This window comes from Mauremys mutica, chromosome 11 (assembly GCF_020497125.1).
Source record: "Mauremys mutica isolate MM-2020 ecotype Southern chromosome 11, ASM2049712v1, whole genome shotgun sequence".
NCBI lineage: Eukaryota > Metazoa > Chordata > Testudines > Geoemydidae > Mauremys > Mauremys mutica.
The window spans coordinates 45019416-45039292 of record NC_059082.1 but is presented as its reverse complement, the minus strand read 5'-3'; positions in this window follow the sequence as shown (position 1 = coordinate 45039292).

Below are 19877 nucleotides of genomic sequence, written 5' to 3'. Positions count from 1 at the left end.
GAGAGAGGACAGCGACAGGGGAAGCATGTAAAGGGTCGATGGGTGGGCAACAGAGGCGACACATAACTGGCCACTGCCTGGCACCTGCCCGCAGTCACCAGCCACCATAGCTCACAGCACACAGCCAGTGCCTGGAAACAGGATGAGGGGGTGGGACCCTGCTGGCCCAGAGCCGGCATGCAGTAGGGGCTGCGCAGATGGACCAGCTGGGGAAGTGGCCAGCCCTGCATGTTGAAGCTTTGTCCTGCCACCAGCCTTGTACACCCACTCCCATCGTTGGCCACTGGACCCCCCCAACTCACCACTGGTCAGCAAGCAGCTGGCGAGCAGGGATCTGGCCAGCAGCAGGACCTGCCAGTACTGATGATGGGGGAGACAGAAAATATGGGACAATTTGCCCATTTTTAAGAAAAAGTCAGGACAACTGCAGGAGGACTTAAATACAGGACTGTCCCTTTAAAAATGGGATGTTTGGTCACCCTACTTCCAGGCTTCCCCCTCCTTGTACCCTGAGCCGACTGCATGTCTTGCAGATGGTTCATTTTCAAACCACGCCAAGGGACCATCTATATGCGCTTGTGCTGCACACGCTTCATTTCCCCACCCTTGTGTCCCGCCTAGATACCAAGTGGCGGGACCTTTTACAAGCAGTGGAGGGTGGGGAACCCCAGTGGGCCAGCTTATATTCCATTTTAGTCCCGCGGCCTGCTGGGGATATCAGCTGGCGGCTCCTCCATGGAGCTGTGAGCACGGTCGTGTCCCTGGCGTGGTTCTCCTCTGTCCCTGAAACCTGTTCCTTCTTTGGCGTGAGGGAGACTCTGGCGCATGCGTACCTTCAATGCACCAGGCTGCAGTCCCTCTTCTGGCTCCTCCAGAACCTTTTATTGAGGTTCTGGCTGCACTTTTCCCCGCACTTGTTTATTTATGCACGCCCGATCCGAGGCCCCATGAAGTCGTGGGACCACCTCATCAATCTCCTGACCTTGGCCAAGGTGGCCATTCATAACACCAGGGAGAGGAGGTTGGCAGAGCGGGGGCCCTGCGACTGTGGGGTAGTCTTTCATTCTTTTATCTGCTCATGTATCTGGGCAGAGTTCCTCTGGGCAGCGTCAGCCGACTCTGTTTGGTGTTCCCTTCTGGTTCCTTAGTTTTGGCCTTCTGACCCTCACGCCTGTTCCCATTATTGCCTTTGTTGTCCCCAGAACTTGGTTGTGTTCTGGGTTTAGTAGCTCCTCCCTAGGCTAGGGGAGGGGCTTTTAGCAGTGGGCGAGCTAGCACCCGCCTATGTCCTGGGCTCAAAAGGACCACTCTCCCACTGCTCCCTGGCCCTCCTGAATCACACTACACAGAAGAGTTCGTTGTAGCTGGTCCTTGAAGGGATGCTCCAGAGAATCCCTTGGGTGCACCACCCCCAAATCACAAGCATAACACACTCCCAGTATTACAGAGGCTTAACCCATCCCCAAAGGGAATGAGACAGGGGCAGGGCAGGGAGGGACAAAGGTCATCGTGCGTCATAACTTGCATATAGGTGTTTAAATTTATTTATGCAACCAACAGTCCAAGGCTACTACAATCCCTGTCCTTGCTCCCCTACTTCCCAGCAGGGCCGGCTCCAGACCCCAGTGCGCCAAGCGCGCGCTTGGGGCGGCATTTTGCCAGCAGGGTGGCAGGTGGGTCCGGCAGACCTTCCGCAGTCATGCCTGCGGGTGGTGCACCGGAGCCGCGGGACCAGCGAACCTCCCGCAGGCATGACTGCGGAGGGTTCACTGGTCCCACGGCTCGGGTGGACCTCCCGCAGGCGTGCCTGCGGATGCTCCACGGGAGCCGCGGGATCAGGGAACCCTCTGCAGTCATGCCTGCGGGAGGTTTGCTGGTCCCGCAGCTCCGGTGCACCTCCCGCAGGCATGACTGCTTGGGGCGGCCAAATTCCTAGAGCCGCCCCTGCTTCCCAGACCACAGCAATCACTTCAAACCACACCAGACATTGCCTATTACTTATATTTTGCCCATGTAAATGTCACTAGACTCCACTTGTGCCAAAGGCATTGTTTCCATAGTAACTAATGGACATGAAACTGGGGCGGGGGGAGGGGACTGGAGAGGATTTTTTTAAAAGGCCAGAAACCCAAATAGATAAATAAAATCTACGATGGCCTGATGGGGTCTGAAGTTTTAGTGCTGCAGGTTTGGGGTGGCCTGCATTCCTCAGGAATACCTGGGCCCGTTTGTGAGCTAAGGTGACCAACTCAAGCTTGTGGCAATAAAAACTTTATAGTATCATGCATCACCTTATATTTACGCTCTGTCTCTCTCTGCTTCTCTAGAGCAGCATTTCTCAAATGCGACCACCGTGGCCACATGTGGTCACCACCAGGAGCTTTTCTTACAGCCACAGCCTCCTGGACTGTGACTTGGGTGGGGGAGAACAGTGGACCCTCCCACAGGGCCACCAGCAGGGGTTGGACCCTGACCCCTTGTGGAGCCACAAAGACCAGAGGAGCAGGCAGCCAGTGAGTTCCCACCTTCCCAGGGGCAGTGAGGCTCCGGCTTCGGGCTTCAGCTCTGGGGTGGCAGGCAGCAGGCTTCCTTCAAGGAGCTTTATCCCACCCACGTGGCAGCAGGTGCTGGCCCTTGGTTCACCATCACCTCCTCCTCACCCTTGCCCCCCGCTGTCTCTCTACTCACCTCCCCATCCAGGGCTTAATATGGCCCCGGCTTGCCAAGGTTGAATAAGTGTGCTGTGAAAATTGATATTTGTACCGTATGTTTGTTAATATCACTTTTCACAGCCTCCCAGCTAGCTGGTTAGTCTGCTGTGAAAAGTGATATTAACAAATATCACTTTTCACATCCACAGACTTGCTAGCTAGGAAGTCTTTTTTAAAAAGCGCCAAAAAAGCAAAAGAGACAACAACAAAAAGACAAGAATGTACAAAGCATCTTATTTATGTTTTTATTCTGTTTAGATCAAATAAAAAATAGAGACAACTGTGCGTTATGTTTATTACTGAGTCTGCAAAAAGAAACTCTACATAAATAAATTACTATGATTTGGACATGTATATTTGAATATTTATTTGTTTTTCCTAAAGTTAATTATTTTAGGAAAAACAAGAGTTGATGGCCACACTCTGAGGCCTCCAAAAAAATTGTTGTGAGAACCCCTGTTCTAGACAGAATATCAGGGTTGGAAGGAACCTCAGGAGGTCATCTAGGATAACCCCCTGCACAAAGCAGGACAAATCCCCAACTAAATCATCCCAGCCAGGGCTTTGTCAAGCCTGACCTTAAAAACCTCTAAGGAAGGAGATTCCACCACCTCCCTAGGTAACCCATTCCAGTGCTTCATGACCCTCCTAGTGAAAAAGTTTTTCCTAATATCCAACCTAAACCTCCCCCACTGCAACTTGAGACCATTGCTCCTTGTTCTGGCATCTGTTACCACTGAGAACAGTCTAGATCCATTCTCTTTGGAACCCCCTTTCAGGTAGTTGAAAGCAGCTATCAAATCCCGCCCCCCAACTTCTTCTCTTCTGTAGACTAAACAATCCCAGTTCCCTCAGCCTCTCCTCAGGAGCGGCGCCAGAGTTTCTGGCGCCCTAGGCAGAATTTGGGGGGTGGCATTTTGTGCGCGCCCCATGGGGCGCGCAGGAGCTTCCGGTTCCACTCCCATCACACTGCCAAACAAGGACCCTCTGCCGAAATGCCGCAGGCGACAGCGGCAGTCATTGAGCTGCTCAATTGCCTGCCGCTGTTTTCCACGGCACGTCGGCAGAAGGTCCTTCTTTGGTGGCACAATGGAAGCGGAACTGGAAGCTCCCGTGCGCCCCGTGAGGAGCGCACAAAATGCCGTTCCCCGAATCCTGGCACCCTAGGCGACCACTTAGGGTCGCCTAATGGAAGCGCCGGCCCTGCTTCTCCTCATAAATCATGTGCTCCGGCCCCTTAATCATTTTTGTTGCCCTCCGCTGGACTCGTCCCAATGTTTCCACATCCTTCTTGTAGTGTGGGGCCCAAAACTGGACACAGTACTCCATATGAGGCCTCACCAATGTCGAATAGAGGGGAATGATCATATCCCTCAATCTGCTGGCAGTGCCCCTACTTATACAGCCCAAAAAGCCGTTAGCCTTCTTGGCAACAAGGGCACACTGTTGACTCATATCCAGCTTCTCATCCACTGTAACCACTGGGTCCTCTTCTGCAGAACTGCTGCCTAGCCATTCAGTCCTAGTCTGTAGCAGTGCATGGGATTCTTCCGTCCTAAATGCAGGACTCTGCACTTGTCCTTGTTGAACCTCATCATATTTCTTTTGGCCCAATCCTCTAATTTGTCTAGAACCCTCTGTATCATATCCCTACCCTCCAGCGTATCCACCTCCCCGTTTAGTGTCATCTGCAAACTTGCTGAAGATGCAGTCCACACCATCCTCTAGATCATTAATGAAGATATTGAACAAAACTGGCCCCAGGACCGACCCTTGGGGCACTCCACTTGAAACTGGCTGCCAACTAGACATGGAGCCATTGATCACTACCCATTGAGCCTGATGATCTAGCTAGTTTTCTATCCACCTTATAGTCCATTCATCAAGCCCATACTTCTTTAACTTGCCGGCAAGAATACTTATCAAAAGCTTTGCTAAAGTCAAGGAATAACACGTCCACTGCTTTCCCCTCATCCACAGAGCCAGTTATCTCCTCATAGAAGGCAATTAGGTTAGTCAGGCATGACTTACCCTTGGTGAATCCATGTGGACTGTTTCTGATCACCTTCCTCTCCTCTAAGTGCTTTAGAATTGATTCCTTGAGGACTTTCTCCATGATTTTTCCAGGGACTGAAGTGAGACTGACTGGCCTGTAGTTCCCCGGATCCTTCTTCTTCCCTTTTTAAAAGATGGGCACTACAGTAGCCTTTTTCCAGTCATCCAGACCTCCCCCAAATCGCCATGAGTTTTCAAAGATAATGGCCAATGGCTTTGCAATCACATCCGCCAACTCCTTTAGCACCCCCGGATGCACCGCATCTGGCCCCAGGGACTTGTGCTCGTCCAGCTTTTCTAAATAGTCCTGAATCACTTCGTTCTCTACAGAGGGCTGGCGACCTCCTCCCCATGCTGTGCTGCCCAGTGCAGTAGTCTGGGAGCTGACCTTGTACGTGAAGACAGAGGCAAAAAAAGCATTGAATACATTAGCTTTTTCCACATCCTCTGTCACTAGGTTGCCTCCCTCATTCAGTAAGGGGCCCACACTTTCCTTGACTGTCTTCTTGTTGCTAACACACCTGAAGAAACTCTTCTTGTTACTCTTAACATCTTTGCTAGCCGCAACTCCAAGTGTGATTTGGCCTTCCTGATTTCACTCCTGCATGCCTGAGCAATATTTTTATACTCCGAGTCCTCCCTGGTCATTTGTCCAAGCTTCCACTTCTTGTAAGCTTCTTTTTTGTGTTTAAAATCAGCAAGGATTTCACTGTTAAGCCAAGCTGGTCACCTGCCATATTTATTGTTCTTTCTACACATTGGGCTGGTTTGTTCCTGCAACCTCAATAAGGATTCTTTAAAATACAGCCAGCTCTCCTGGACTCTTTTCTCCCTCATGTTATTCTCCCAGGGGATCCCAACCATCAGTTCCCTGAGGGAGCCAAAGTCTGCTTTTCTGAAGTCCACGGTCCATATTCTGCTGCTCTCCTTTCTTCCTTGTGTCAGGATCCTGAACTCGACCATCTCATGGTCACTACCTCCCAGGTTCCCATCCACTTTTGCTTCCCTTACTAATTCTTCCCTGTTTGTGAGCAGCAGGTCAAGAAGAGCTCTGCCCCTAATTGGTTTCTCCAGCACTTGCACCAGGAAATTGTTCCCTATGCTTTCCAAAAACTTCCTGGATTGTCTGTGCACCACTGTATTGCTCTCCCAGCAGATATCGGGGTGACTGAAGTCTCCCACAAGAACCAGGGCCTGTGATCTAGTAACTTCTGTTAGTTGCCAGAAGAAATCCTTGTCCACCTCGTCCCCCTGGTCTGGTGGTCTATAGCAGACTCCCACCATGACATCACCTTGTTGCTCATACTTCTAAACTGAGATCAAATCAAAACTATGGATGCAACAGCCCTCCACTGTGGGATGATTAGAAATCCAGATGTAGCAATGCAGGACTCACCCCTGCGGCACCTCCTGCTGGTGTCCTGGGAATTAGCTCTTTTTCCAGCCTCCGGAGCAACCCCTGTTGGCCAGTGTCGTGCTACCGCTGGCCCCCGTGTCCCTGCCAGACCCCGGGAGACACTTTCAGTGGGTGCTGCCCCCTGACAGTACCCCCACTATTTCTCTGGGTCTCCCCACTCAGGGGAACCCCCACCCCCTATCACCACCTCACCTCAGTCATAGACTACTGCCAGTCACCAACTAGCCCCTGCACCCTAGGGCAGACTGCAGTATAAGCCACTCATCACAGGCAAGGCTGGGTTTGGACCTGCTGCCTTTCTCTGCAACCCAGTACCTCTCTGGGGGCCTTGGACAAGGCCCTGTAGCCTGGGGAGTTGCCAGCCTGGAGCTCCCCAGCCCCTCTGACCTTTTCCCAGCCCTGCCTCACTCTAGGTACCCTGAGCTTCCCAGCAGCCAGGCCCCTCTCCCTCTGGAAGCAGAGAGAGACTGACTGCTCCCCGGTCCACTGCCCTCTTATAAGGGCCAGCTGCAGCCTGATTGGGGCATGGCCCAGCTGTGGCTACTTCCCCAATCATCCCAGGTTTAAGCCCTTCAGGGCAGGAGCGGGTGACCACCTGGCTACACCAGACCTGGGCCATCTACATGACCAGGGAGAGGCGGTTGGCCAATGGAGACTCCTGCGACTGTGGGGCCTGTTTCCGATCCTTAGTCCGTTCACGTCTCCGGGCAGAGTTCCTCTGGGCGGCGTCTGCTGGCTCCCTTGACACCTTCGAGGAGCTGGCGCTGTCCGGGGTTCTCTGCTCGGTGTCCCTGTCAGGCTCCCTTCTTATGACCCTTTGACCACGCTCCTGTCCCTGTTCTTTTATTAGTTGTCCCCCACAATTAGTGGGTTTCTGAGGCCCTGTGGAAGCTCCCCTTAGGCTGTGGGGGGGTTCCGTTAGCATGGGGCGGGCTTCGCCCGCCCCGTTTCCCGGAAACCCAATAGATACACCAGACCTGGGTCCCCATTTTGCTAATGGACCCTATCTTTCCAATAGAATTCATAGAAATTTTTCAAATTGTGGTGGGGAGAGGAAATTCTCCAAAATGTATATTTGATTTTAAAAATATGAATGAAAATATTCATCTTTTTAAAATCAAATTCTAAAAATTGAGAAAAAATGTCAACAGTTCAAAACATCTCCACCAGCTCTACTACAAAGAGAAAAATACACATTTTCATTCCCTTTTATCCTCAGCTCTTCTCTGTAATAAGCTGAAACAAAACCACAGTGCTAAATTTTGCTGGGTTTGAAATCCAAATCCAGATACTAATATTGCAATGTGTCCATCTCTAGTGATGGAAGTTCTGTTCAGTTTGCGTGTTACTATGAAATTCCTCCAAGCTAACCAGATCCCTCAGGAAATCTAGCATGAAATTGGAGAGGTTTTCTCTTGACATTCTGCAGCACGCTGTGCCCAAAGTACCACCCTAGAACCCCCATATTTACCACTGTCATACAATTATATGTTTTGTACAAAGTATGCCTTGTGAGATATTATTTTAAAAGTCTTGATCTGTTGAACACTAATATTCTGTTGGCTTGTATGTGCTATTATTGTATGTGCAGTTATAAAGTTTGCTATCTGTGTGTTACTGAAATATGTTGTGAAGTTGAAAACACCCACAACCAGCATTTCAGGTACAACAATGAAGAAGACAGATAATGTGACTGGCCCATTAAGGGGAATCCACACTACCAAGAATTATCATAGGATCTGTATAAAATGAAGACTTCTTAGAGGAAGCACATAGACAATGGACACTGCTTGATTTACGTCATAGCAAAAGATTTTTCCAGCAAGCTGGAAGAACCTGTAAAAAAGGGGACGTGACATCATTATTTGGCCTCACCTCCCCTCCGCCCCACACATAACTCAACACACCTGAAAACATGTCTGGAGGACAAAAACTGAACTGAAGAGGTGGTCCCAGGCTGAAGGAGAGTTCCAGTCTTTGTATGGAAGATCTGTAACCTACTTATATTATTTATCAGGGTGAGACACTGCTTGATTCAAATCCTATCTAGTTTATAAAACTCACACTGCAATTCTACATTTATTTCTTAGGTCTGTATGCTTACTACTGGTAATCACTTAAAATCTATCTTTCTGTAGTTAATCCATCTGTTTTATATTTTACCTTAAACAGTGTGTTTTGGTTGAAGTGCTTGGAAAATTTGCTCAGTGTACAAAAGCTGGTGCATGTCCTCTTCAAAGTGAGGGAAGGGCAGACAGGGTTATAAACTTACACTGATCAGACTTCTGACCAGGGCAAGACAGTACAGCACTGAGGTTCTAAGCTGGGGGAATTGGCTGAAGCCTCTCTATTGTTGGTTTATAAGTGGCTGGCAAAATTCATGTAACTCAGCTAGGTGTGTCCCTGCCTGTGGATGTCTGTGTAAGTGCAGTACTTGGAGGGGTTTGCAGCATGTCACAGCATCACAGTGTGAGAGGGAGCCCTGCTTGGTAAGCCAGAGGGCTCAGAGGTACCCCACTTCCAGGTTGTCCCCCGGGGAACCCATCACACATTCCCAGTATATCTTGTCTTCGTTTTGGCTGAAAATACACCCAGGGCAGCTTCGGATCCCATGAACATCAATAAGAGTGATCAAAGCACCAAACTGAATATTTTCAAACCTTCTGAAAGATTGCCACTGTGGTTCATCTTTGGAGGGAAGGCCTGGTTCTCTTCTCATTGCGTCCGAACTGGGTCACCCATTCTCACTAATGTACAATGCATAGATATGACACACACAAAAACTATGTTAAAAGAAAACTACGAAGCTTGAAAAGTCAAGCTCTCAATGGTAAGGAAATCCCAAATCAAGGTCACTTGTGCAACCTTAATTCAGCCCAATAGTGTATATGCATTATGATACTATCTTTAGTTACATGATCACACAGGATTTTTTCTACAGTCCCCTGTCCCATCCAGTGCACAGGATAAATACTGCTCACTGAATGAGCAGCTATTCAATATTTCATTTTCTTCATGCTGTTCACTGCGTGAACCCTGGCCTTATTCACGACACACAAGTGAAACGCTGCTCTGTAGACATAATCCTTAATTTTCACAGGAGTGAAGTCTGAGTGCTGTCTCACAACTACCCTGGGAGCTGAGGGGTGCGATTATCCCCATTTCCTGGATCAGGAGCTGAGGGGGGCTATAATCCCTATTTCCCAGATTGGGAGTTGAGAGCTGCTACTAGCCCCATGCCCCAGATTGGAAGCTGAGGGTTTCCATTATCCGTTTCCCAGATCGGGAGCTGAGAGATGCTATTATCTCCATTTCCCAGATTGGCAGTTAAGGGGTGCTATTAGCCCCTATCCCAGGTCAGGAGCTGAGGGGAGCTGTCATAAACAGATAGTTAAGGGTTAAGGTCTGTTTTACCTGTAAAGGGTTAACATGTAGTACCTGGTGACCACCTGACCAAAGGACCAATCAGAGATGAGATAATTTCAAATCTCTGTGGAGGGAAGCCTTTGTCTGAGTGAGAACTGTTCTTGAATCTAACAGAGGACAGTCATGTCTCCAAGTTCTCCTGGAGTAGTTTCTACTAATTAATAGTGAGTATTAATTAGAAAGGCAAATTAGTCTTATGATTTGATTTCTATATTTGCAATTGTGTGTTTGCTAAAGGAAATGCTTTATTCCTGTTTGCTGATATTGCTTTTACTGAGAAAAGGGGGAGAGGGGATTCTCTCCAGAGATTGATAAGGTTATACCCTATGAGTGTCCAGCTTGGGCTCATAGAGATTCTGTATTTTTCTTTTTATTCTTTAATAAATTCTTTTCTTTTCTTTGGACTTGGTTAATTCCTTCCCTTGGGGAAATTCAGGGGAAGGGGAGGGGGAAGTGGGCTGCTTCCCTGTGTGTGTGAGATTCAAGGAGTTGAATCAGGGGGGAGGGGGAAGGTTCCTCCTCTGTGAATTGATCTGTGTTCCCAAGGGGGGAAACAGGGGTGTCCCGGCCCACGGAATTGACCGGGTGGTGGCAGCCGAAGGGAAGACCTACCCTAGGATTTTGGGGTGGGGGAAGACATGCGGGTCCTCACTTTGAAACCGCCCAGTTTCAAGTGAGGGTAGACTCTGACATGGTGGCAGTGGTGTTTCGGACCCAGAGAGAGAGGCAAGGCTTTTCTACCAGAGGCACTCTGAGGCAGTTTCAGGGTTAGAAGTATTTTCAGTTTTTTGTGTGGAGCGGTACTTGCGTCCATTGTGATACGAGGTACCACTCAGGATTCCTGAGATGGGGGGAAGGGCTCGCCAAAGTTCATTCCCATCCAACAGGAAAAACAGGTTTGGGGGGGGAGACAGAAACCCTCCAGCCAGGTTTTTTTTTCTCCCTGTGTCTTTTGAAAGGATCAGAAGACAGGACAACACAAATCCCTGAGGAATAGACCAGATTTTTCTCAGGGGTATTGTTAGCAGCAGCCTTTCAGCTGGGCTGCTGAGTACAGCAACTCAGAGCAGAGGCAGTTTACAGTTTCAGCCAGGTTGGCTGGAGGCAATTTAGTTTTCCAGCAGGCTTTGTTGGAAGCATATTTTCGTTCTTGTTGCTTGGACAGGCAGCTTGAGGAAAAGGCAAGTTTCAAGCAGTTTTCAGGGTTAGGAGGAGTTTTTTTCTCTGCTGGCTATGCTGAGGAAGAACTCTTCCCTAGAGGTGTGTCCTTCCTTTGTGATATCAGGTATCACTCAGGATTCCTAAGGTGGGGGGAAGTGCTCGACAAAGTACATTCCCATCCAACAGGGAAAACAGGTTTGGGGGGGGAGACAGAAACCCTCCAGCCAGATTTTTTTTCCCTGTGTCTTTTCAAATCCTCTGGAGCCAGGGAATACAAATCTCTGAGAGGATTTACTACACTTTTCTGCAGGTACTAAGTAGCACCAGCCGGTCAGCTGGGCTTATTAGTAAGATTGTTTTTTTGGAAACAGATTTTCAGCTGGGTTTAGCTGAGGCATAAGGTTTCTAACAGGCTGTGTTAGAAAAGGATTTTTTTCCTTCTTCTTTTCTTTTTTCTCCTTTTTTTCTTTCTGTCTGCTTAAAAACAGCTAGGAAAGAGGTGCAAGTTTTTCTAGGAGGCTTGTTAAAAAGGACCCCCACTGTGAGGTACTTAGCAAGTGCTAGAAACAGGACAAACCAGTTTTTTTGGGTCTTCTCAGTATATCAGCAAACAGCAACTACACATTTGCAAATGAAAAGGTTTTGTTTCTTTTCTATTCAGTCTCTCGGGAATAGAGAGGGTTAGGAATCGGGGAAACCAATTCCCTGACTGCAAAGGGGTGTGGCCAGCACCAAAAAGCAACACCAGCAAGCCACACATAAAATTCACTGACTGCAGAGGGGTGTGGCCAGCACCAAAAAGCAACACCAGCAAGCCACACATAAAATTCACTGACTGCAGAGGGGTGTGGCCAGCACCAGAAGGCACTGTTCCCCATCCCAAGAAATTTCCCACCTACATGGCAGGTAAGGACACTAAGGCCTTCTTCAAAAAGGTTAAAAGGACCTGCCATGGGTACAGCATCCCTGAAGACCAGTACAAGGACTGGTCAGGAAAAAGGACTTTTGCTGTCTATTACAATTATTCCATCCCCATGCTACTGGGGGAAGACTTGGCCAACCATGTGCAGCTGGCCAAGAGTGGGGGAGTGGTCACCTGCGGCCAGGCCAAACAAGCAGGCACTCCCATCCCTGTTCCTGAGCCATCCACCAGGACCCTGTCTGTGTTACCAGAGACCCAGACAGAGGAGGTGGAACCGGATCCCATGCCAACAACTACAGCAGCCATAGTACATCCAGTCCCAGGACCGGAACTGGAAAAGCAACCAGCGGCAGAACCAGCGCCAGCACTGACGCCAGCACTTGCAACTCCACCGCCAGGGGGCGCCAATGGGCCTAAACTGGCAGAAGCAGCAGACAACTCTACCCAAGAGGCTCAGCCAGAGCCTGAAATATCACCTTGTGCACCAGCGGAGAGCGGTCCACAGTCAATGGAAACAACCTCATCACCTACATCGCTCCCAGAGGAACTGGTGTCTCCCGCCTCAAGGGAACAGTTCCAGACTGAGCAGGAAGCCGATGACAGCCTTAAGAAAGCTTTGGGCGGCGGCACGAAGCAACCCACCGCCTCTCAGCTCTTCTACCCAATTCCAGTTTGTTGTAAAACAAGGACTTTTATATAAGGACATTCTTTCTGGTGAACACCAGGAAGGCCAGCATCCTCAAAGACAGTTGGTAGTTCCAACTAAGTACTGGGACAAGCTCTTAAGCTTGGGCCCTGACATCCCAGTGGGCATTCTGGGGTCAACAAAGCAAAAACAGGTTAAAAACATTCCTTCCACTGGGAGGGGATGGGCAAGGACGTTGCCAAGTATGTCCGCTCAAATGCATACAAAGTGTTCTTCAGTGTCAAATATCTTGTTGTTTACATACTTAGTAGTATATGTAATAGTGCATGTGTTTTGTTTATCTGTTTATTTTACAGTTCTAGGAGGAAATCACCACCAGTAGTTCCCACTGTTGGCGATTTGGGGGGCGTGTCATAAACAGATAGTTAAGGGTTAAGGTCTGTTTTACCTGTAAAGGGTTAACATGTAGTACCTGGTGACCACCTGACCAAAGGACCAATCAGAGATGAGATAATTTCAAATCTCTGTGGAGGGAAGCCTTTGTCTGAGTGAGAACTGTTCTTGAATCTAACAGAGGACAGTCATGTCTCCAAGTTCTCCTGGAGTAGTTTCTACTAATTAATAGTGAGTATTAATTAGAAAGGCAAATTAGTCTTATGATTTGATTTCTATATTTGCAATTGTGTGTTTGCTAAAGGAAATGCTTTATTCCTGTTTGCTGATATTGCTTTTACTGAGAAAAGGGGGAGAGGGGATTCTCTCCAGAGATTGATAAGGTTATACCCTATGAGTGTCCAGCTTGGGCTCATAGAGATTCTGTATTTTTCTTTTTATTCTTTAATAAATTATTTTCTTTTCTTTGGACTTGGTTAATTCCTTCCCTTGGGGAAATTCAGGGGAAGGGGAGGGGGAAGTGGGCTGCTTCCCTGTGTGTGTGAGATTCAAGGAGTTGAATCAGGGGGGAGGGGGAAGGTTCCTCCTCTGTGAATTGATCTGTGTTCCCAAGGGGGGAAACAGGGGTGTCCCGGCCCACAGAATTGACCGGGTGGTGGCAGCCGAAGGGAAGACCTACCCTAGGATTTTGGGGTGGGGGAAGACATGCGGGTCCTCACTTTGAAACCGCCCAGTTTCAAGTGAGGGTAGACTCTGACAGGAGCTATTATCCCCATCTCCCAAATTGAGAGCTTAGAGATGCTATTATCCCCATTTCCCAGATCGGAAGCTGAGAGGTGCTATTATCCCCATTTCCTGGGTTGGGAGCTGAGGGGTGCTATTATCCCCCTCAGGAGCTATGGGGTGCTATTTTCCCTATCTCCCGGATCAGGAGCAGAGGGGGCTCCTTTAAAGGACCCCTTGCCTATTAAACTTTAAACTCTTGGGGGATCTATGGGTTTGGGGGAGCCAAGTGCCCTGGTCTTTCAGGGTGGGCATGGAGGCTCCTCTGCGCTCACCAAAAGAACAATCCATAAAAACTGCATGGAGGACATGACTGAATTTCTTCCACTCCCCATGGGAATAGCCCGTGTAAGGCACAGTGGGTCCAAAGGTAGCCAGCTGGGTTTCCTGATGTGGCTGAGCTGTGTTTGGCACAGGACTGGTGATGTGGGTGGCGTCAGCTTTGTGGCCCCCAGATTCAGGGGCTGGCCAGGGGCTGGCCAGGGACCAATCCAGCCCCCAACAGCCTCTTCAAGAGTGCAGCCCACCCTGAGTCCCTTTCCCCACTGGGTGCAGAGCTGCTCCGCCAGTGCTCGGCCATGCAAGGTTTCTCCTGGCAATAGAGGGATCCCCAGGTAGGCAATAAGCCAACTTTGCAGCTGGGGGGGCGGGACATATGCAGAGCAGGAACCGCTCACAGAAACAAAGAAAGGTAAATGCTTCCCAGCCACACCAATACAGCCCCTGCGGAACTGCAGAGTGTTGGCACCTGCCTCTGCCAGCTCCTGGGACAGCATGACCTCGCCGCCAGGTTCAGAACTGCTGTCACACAGCACTTCAGAGGACTGGGCCCATGATGAAGGGTAGGCCAGGCTGCTGAGTCAGCACCTTCTGCACAGAGGGGCCATAAGATGTAGTGAAGCGATAGATTCCCAAGAGCTTTGGAGAGCCCACCTTATTGGGAACAGACGTGATCAGTCACTGATGCATCATTACGGCCATCATCTTATATGGCCCCCATTACTGAGAATCTGAGCATCTCCCAAGCAGTAATGTATTAACCTCACACCGCCACTGCATGGCATGGCAGCGCAATTAGAGTGGGAAAGACTGAGGGGCAGAGCGTCACCCACAGTCACCCAGGATGTCTGCTGCAGAGCCCTAACCACTAGGTAATGCTTTCTCCATGTGTCCTCTTGTCCATCCACAGGCAGGCTCACCTAGTAGTGTGGAAGAGGTGTTGCCACAGGCCCAGCCCCCAGCCTTTCCATTCACATCCTTCCTCCGCTGGGCATCCTGCCCCCACGAACATCAGGCCACATTCTGAGTGACAGCCATGCCCCAGGTCTATGGGGCCAGGAGGTGATGGAACCGGCCACCTATGCCAGTGAGAAGAGAGCGGTAGTCTGCTGTTCACTTGGCCTGTTCCTTAACGTTCAGGGCTCATTTTACCCACGTCAGGAGCTAAATGGTGTGTTTTCAAAGGGAGCAGCTAGTCTCTTGCCTCTGTTAATGGATAGCCTCTTGTTACATGTGTCCCATTGCTGCTCCACACTTGAATTACTGCGAGTAATGTACCAATGCCCTACACAATGCGTCTCCTTTATAGCTCTGCCAGGAGCTTTCCCCCAGCATTCCCCAGCATCCGTTCCCTGCCACTGTCACTGGCCAGACAGCAGGGGAATTATGGCTTCCTCAGAGCCAGGAATTCACTTTGACCTAGGGGAGGGCACTGTGTCTGCATCTGGGGCATTTTGTTCCCTCCATTTGGAAGGGGCCTATATGCTGGACCACATAGGAAGCCCTTATAGTATGGAGACACTTTCCATCTGCTTTGCACTCACGCCCACCTGGACCACAAGAAGAAACTTTGAACTCTTGTGGCACTCCAGATTAATTGCTGGCCCCACACAAGGGAGGGGATAGCCAAAATGCCTTCTCACCTTGATCTCCTCTTTCCCATGCTCTGCCTGCCCTTTTCTTTCTCCCACCCCCAGCTCTCCTCCCCCAGCTCCCTTCCCTACACTCCCCTGCAGCTGCCTCTCTTTCCTAGCCATTTGGTTGCTCTACATGTTCTGTCTTGTACAGGAAGCAGCAGAGAGACATGGGGAAATGAACAGAGTTGAGAGGAAACAAGCTTATTATGTTCTAAGTCACTGTATAGTGCAGGTTACAGGACATGGCTAGGAAAAGGGATGACTAAAGCAGCACTGTGCTCTGACTGTTCCCACTAACTGGAATGACCCTCAGGGCCAAAGACAGCTGTGTTTAAGTTAAAGCAGCCTTTGAGCTGCTCTAGCCTATATCAGACACTAGAGTGGTCTATATTGGGCCAAGAATTTAGGGGTCACAAAGACAGCTCAGACTCTGGGCCAATCACTCTGTATTAAGACACAGAACTAGGTAGCAAATGTATTCGTTTCATCTGGCTTGGCTGGACAGCTCCACAGTGCTGTCCAGAAGCATCCTCCAACTCCTTGCCAAGCATGTAGCTGGGTCTGGTTTGGTTGTTCTAAAGTCCTGGCCAGGATCCACAAGAGATCTTCCCTTCCACTGCAAAGTCAGGCCCCACTGAAGGGTTGCAGGCAGGAGCTCCATGGCTATTTTGGGAGTCAGTGAGATGGGTGGGGAACCCCTGGACAGTCTGGAGTTTGGCTGGTGGAATGGGTGAAGGTTCAAAACGATGCTAGTTTGGTTGGACTAGTTGATCCAGCTGAGCTGCTGTAGTTTTGTATTGTACAGCTTGAGAGCCATTAACTGTAATGATACACAGAACCAGGGAATAGGAATGGCTACAAGGGATGATGTCTTACAATACACAGCTCTCTGCAGGGTTTATCCTCTCTTCACTTAGTGCATGTAAGCTCCATTAACACTAAGGCAAGCTATACAGATGCTATTTCCAGATGAGATGCACTGAGATGCAGCTGTGAATGAGACATAAAACTGAGGGCTCCCTGATTGCTGAAGATCATGGGCACCATGCATTTTTATCAATTTGTGTTACCATAGCACTAAGGAGCCCCAGTCATGAACCAAGGCCCCCTGGTGCTAGATGCTGTACAAACACTCTGGACAGAATAATCCCCTAGGTCCTGGCCCATATCCAGTTTTGATAATAACATTTCACCTCCACACACACACATACATACACTATCATTCTTCACTAGCTGCTCTGAGTTTTTCTGCAGTGTTGCTGCATGGTGCTAAATGACTGGTGTGTTTCACACCAGAAGTAGGGAAGGTGAGTCCTTTGCAAGGGTGTGCATGCCTGCGCATGTGTGGTGTGCATGTATGTGCATGGGTGTGCCTATGTCTGTGTGCACTTTGTGGGCTATATTTATCCTGACTTGTGCAAAGATGTCAAACCTGCACCTCCTAGTGGCATTGGGGTGCTAGGGGAAATCAGGAGACATATCTGTTCCCTTCCCTTTGGGGCTTATGCTGAGAGAGGACAGATTGAGTTTCCACTGGGAGATATGCAGAGTCCCATCCAAGAGAGGCTGCAGTGAAGATGCACTGGGTGAATACATTCATTCAGCCATCACTCTGGCCATGCCCTCTTTGGGGGCTACGCTGGTCCCCTATGGGCATCCAGGGTGCAGTCGCCTTGTGCTATTGTCCACTGACTTCCCCCAGAGGACTTTCTGCCATCAGGGACCTGGGCACAGAAGCCAGCATAAGCCTGGGTTCAGTCTCAGCCTGTGTATATATAAGATTCACTATGTCCAGAATTTTGCAGAGTAATTATATTTGCATTTACTTCCGCTCACACCATGCAGCAGAAAACAAATATTAGCTTCTCAGTCCTGCTGCCGAGCACTGAGAATTAATTACTCTGTAAAAGGCTCCATTCTCAGCTCATTACCCCAGCACTGGCCTTTCATTCATGGTCTGTTCATGGTCTCCTGGCAGGGAAATGAGGTTCTTTGGTGATGTAATGGAGCATGCCACATTGGCTCAGCGCGTGAACTGCTATACACATCATCTACACAGTCCACAGCACTGCACACCCATAACACAAGCAGACACACAGCCCACACTTAAAAACAACCCTGTGCATCTGTTTGCACCATATCTAACACAGAGAGAGAGAGGTCTAATGTTGGAGTGAGTTACAAGATTATAGGCTTGTCCACGCTGAGGGTTTTTGCACAAACCCCTAGTGTAGGTAAGCTGCGCTGCTGTAGCATGGAGCTCTTATCACTAGGGCTTAACCCAGCCTCTGCATTTCCACCAGCCATTTTAGAACCTTCCCAAAGTTTGTTTCTCCCTCAGTTCTAGAAATCAAGGCTCAGGAGGTCAGGAATAGTTTCCTAGAAACTGTGGCCTAAGTATTATGAAATGTCTCAGTTTGCTCATAGGCTCACAGACTTCAAGGCCAGAAGGGTCCATCCTGATCATCCAGTCTGATTGCCTGCACATTGCAGGCCACAAAACCTCACCCACCCACTCCTGTAGTAGACCACTGTCTGAGTTACTGAAGTCCTCCAATCATGGTTCAAAGACTTCAAGTTACAGAGAATCCACCATTTACACTAGTTTAAACCTGCAAGTGACCCATGCTCCATGATGCAGAGGAAGGCGAAAAACCTCCAGGATCTCTGCCAGTCTGACCAGGGCGGGAATTCCTTCTCAACTGCAAATACAGTCATCTGAGACTAGAGCATGTGGTCAAGACCCACCCAGTACACCACCTGGAAAAGAATTCATTGTAGTAACTCAGAGCCCTCCCCATCTAGTGTCCCATCACCAGCCACTGGAGATATTTGCTACCAGCAGTTGCGAACAGGCCATATGCCATTGGAGCCCTCACCACCACCCCGCATCCCAACTCTCTGCCCCAGCCCGGAGCCCCCTCCCATACCCTGAACACCTCATTGCCAGCTCATGTAAATGATGAGGGTTTATTGCCATACTGTCCACCCATTTTAGTTTATTTTTTTCCTCTTTGGTTGATTTGGAGGGGGAGGGTGTGTTTTAATTCTGAGTGAATTATAGCACACTCACCAAGGTGAGCAACTCACAGCACTTGCTGGAGGCAAAATGTAGTGCAGGTCAGCATGGGCCACTTTCATTCTTCCAGCTCTTCCAAAGTCTCCAGCTGCTTCAGCCGCTGCTAATTCCTGTTTGCTATGTTAATGCAGACAGGCAGTGCCTCTTCCTATCCCGCCTTAGTGCCCTGCTGTGCAGCGCACCTCAGTCCTGACTCACAGGATACCGTGCTATTCTAGTCCTAGCTGCACACCTCTCTATGCTGCCAATGCGCCTCTCCCCCACTATGCTGACCTAGGTGCCCCATGCTGCTCTGCCTACTCACCTCTCTCTTGACCTGCAACACCCCCTGCCATTCTATTCCTGAGCTCCCCATGCATAGCTAAGCTGATGCACCTCAGTCTTGACCTACAGCACCCCCCCCTCATTCCCCAGGCTCCTCACATATGACTCTGCCAATGCACCTCACTCCTGATCTGCTTTTTCCGACTGCAGGCTCCCATCCACAGAGGCTGCCAGATGTATCCGCTAATCTATATGGTAATGTAACCAGCATTTGCACATGGGTCTCCATGTTCTGAGACTGACTGATCCGGCCACTTTTCTCCACTGTTCCTCCCCTAGTCTTCCCCTCCCAAAATACTTTAAGTCCCATGAAAAGGGGATTTAATAGCAGCTTTCAAATCTCTGAGCTGCTGGAGAGCTGAAAAGCTGGCTCATGCCCTCAACAACCAGGGATGATGTCAAAACCTGAAAGTGGAAATGTGATGGATCTTCAGCTATGAGCTGTACAACCCCTGGCTGCAAACTTGTCTTCTATTAGTAGCTATGCAGAGTTGGCTCCTTGCAAGCACTTGGATAGGGGACCTTTAAGGAGAACCCAGCTCAAAGTTAGATGTGGTTTTGGTAGCTCAGACAATGTCTGTTTTGTCTCAACAAATGCCCTCTAAGTGGCGGAGGGAGCTCTGGTGGTCCTGTGATGGAATGGGTTTCTGAGATAGAGAATTGGGGACCTGGCTCTCCCTGAAGATGTTCAGATACCAGAGAGATGCAAGTTGTCTGAAAACTTAGACATCAACGGAAATTTTGCCACTGCCTCCTATGGCAGCAAAATCGGAGTCTAAAAATCCCTTGCAACTTTCCTCCAGGGCTGAGGCAGTAGTACCAGTGTCCTGTCTAAATTCCAACCTGAGTCATTACATTCTACCCCCTGAAATTCCCCAGATAATTTTAACTGGGTGCTGGCTTCTGCTTTACTTCCTCTCCTGGAGTTTTGCCTGGTACAGTTATTACTATTAACATTACAGCAACACCAGAGACTCCACCCAGAAGAGGGCCCAAGTGTGCTCAGAGCTGGAAACGTACATAGCAAAAGACAGGACCTACTTC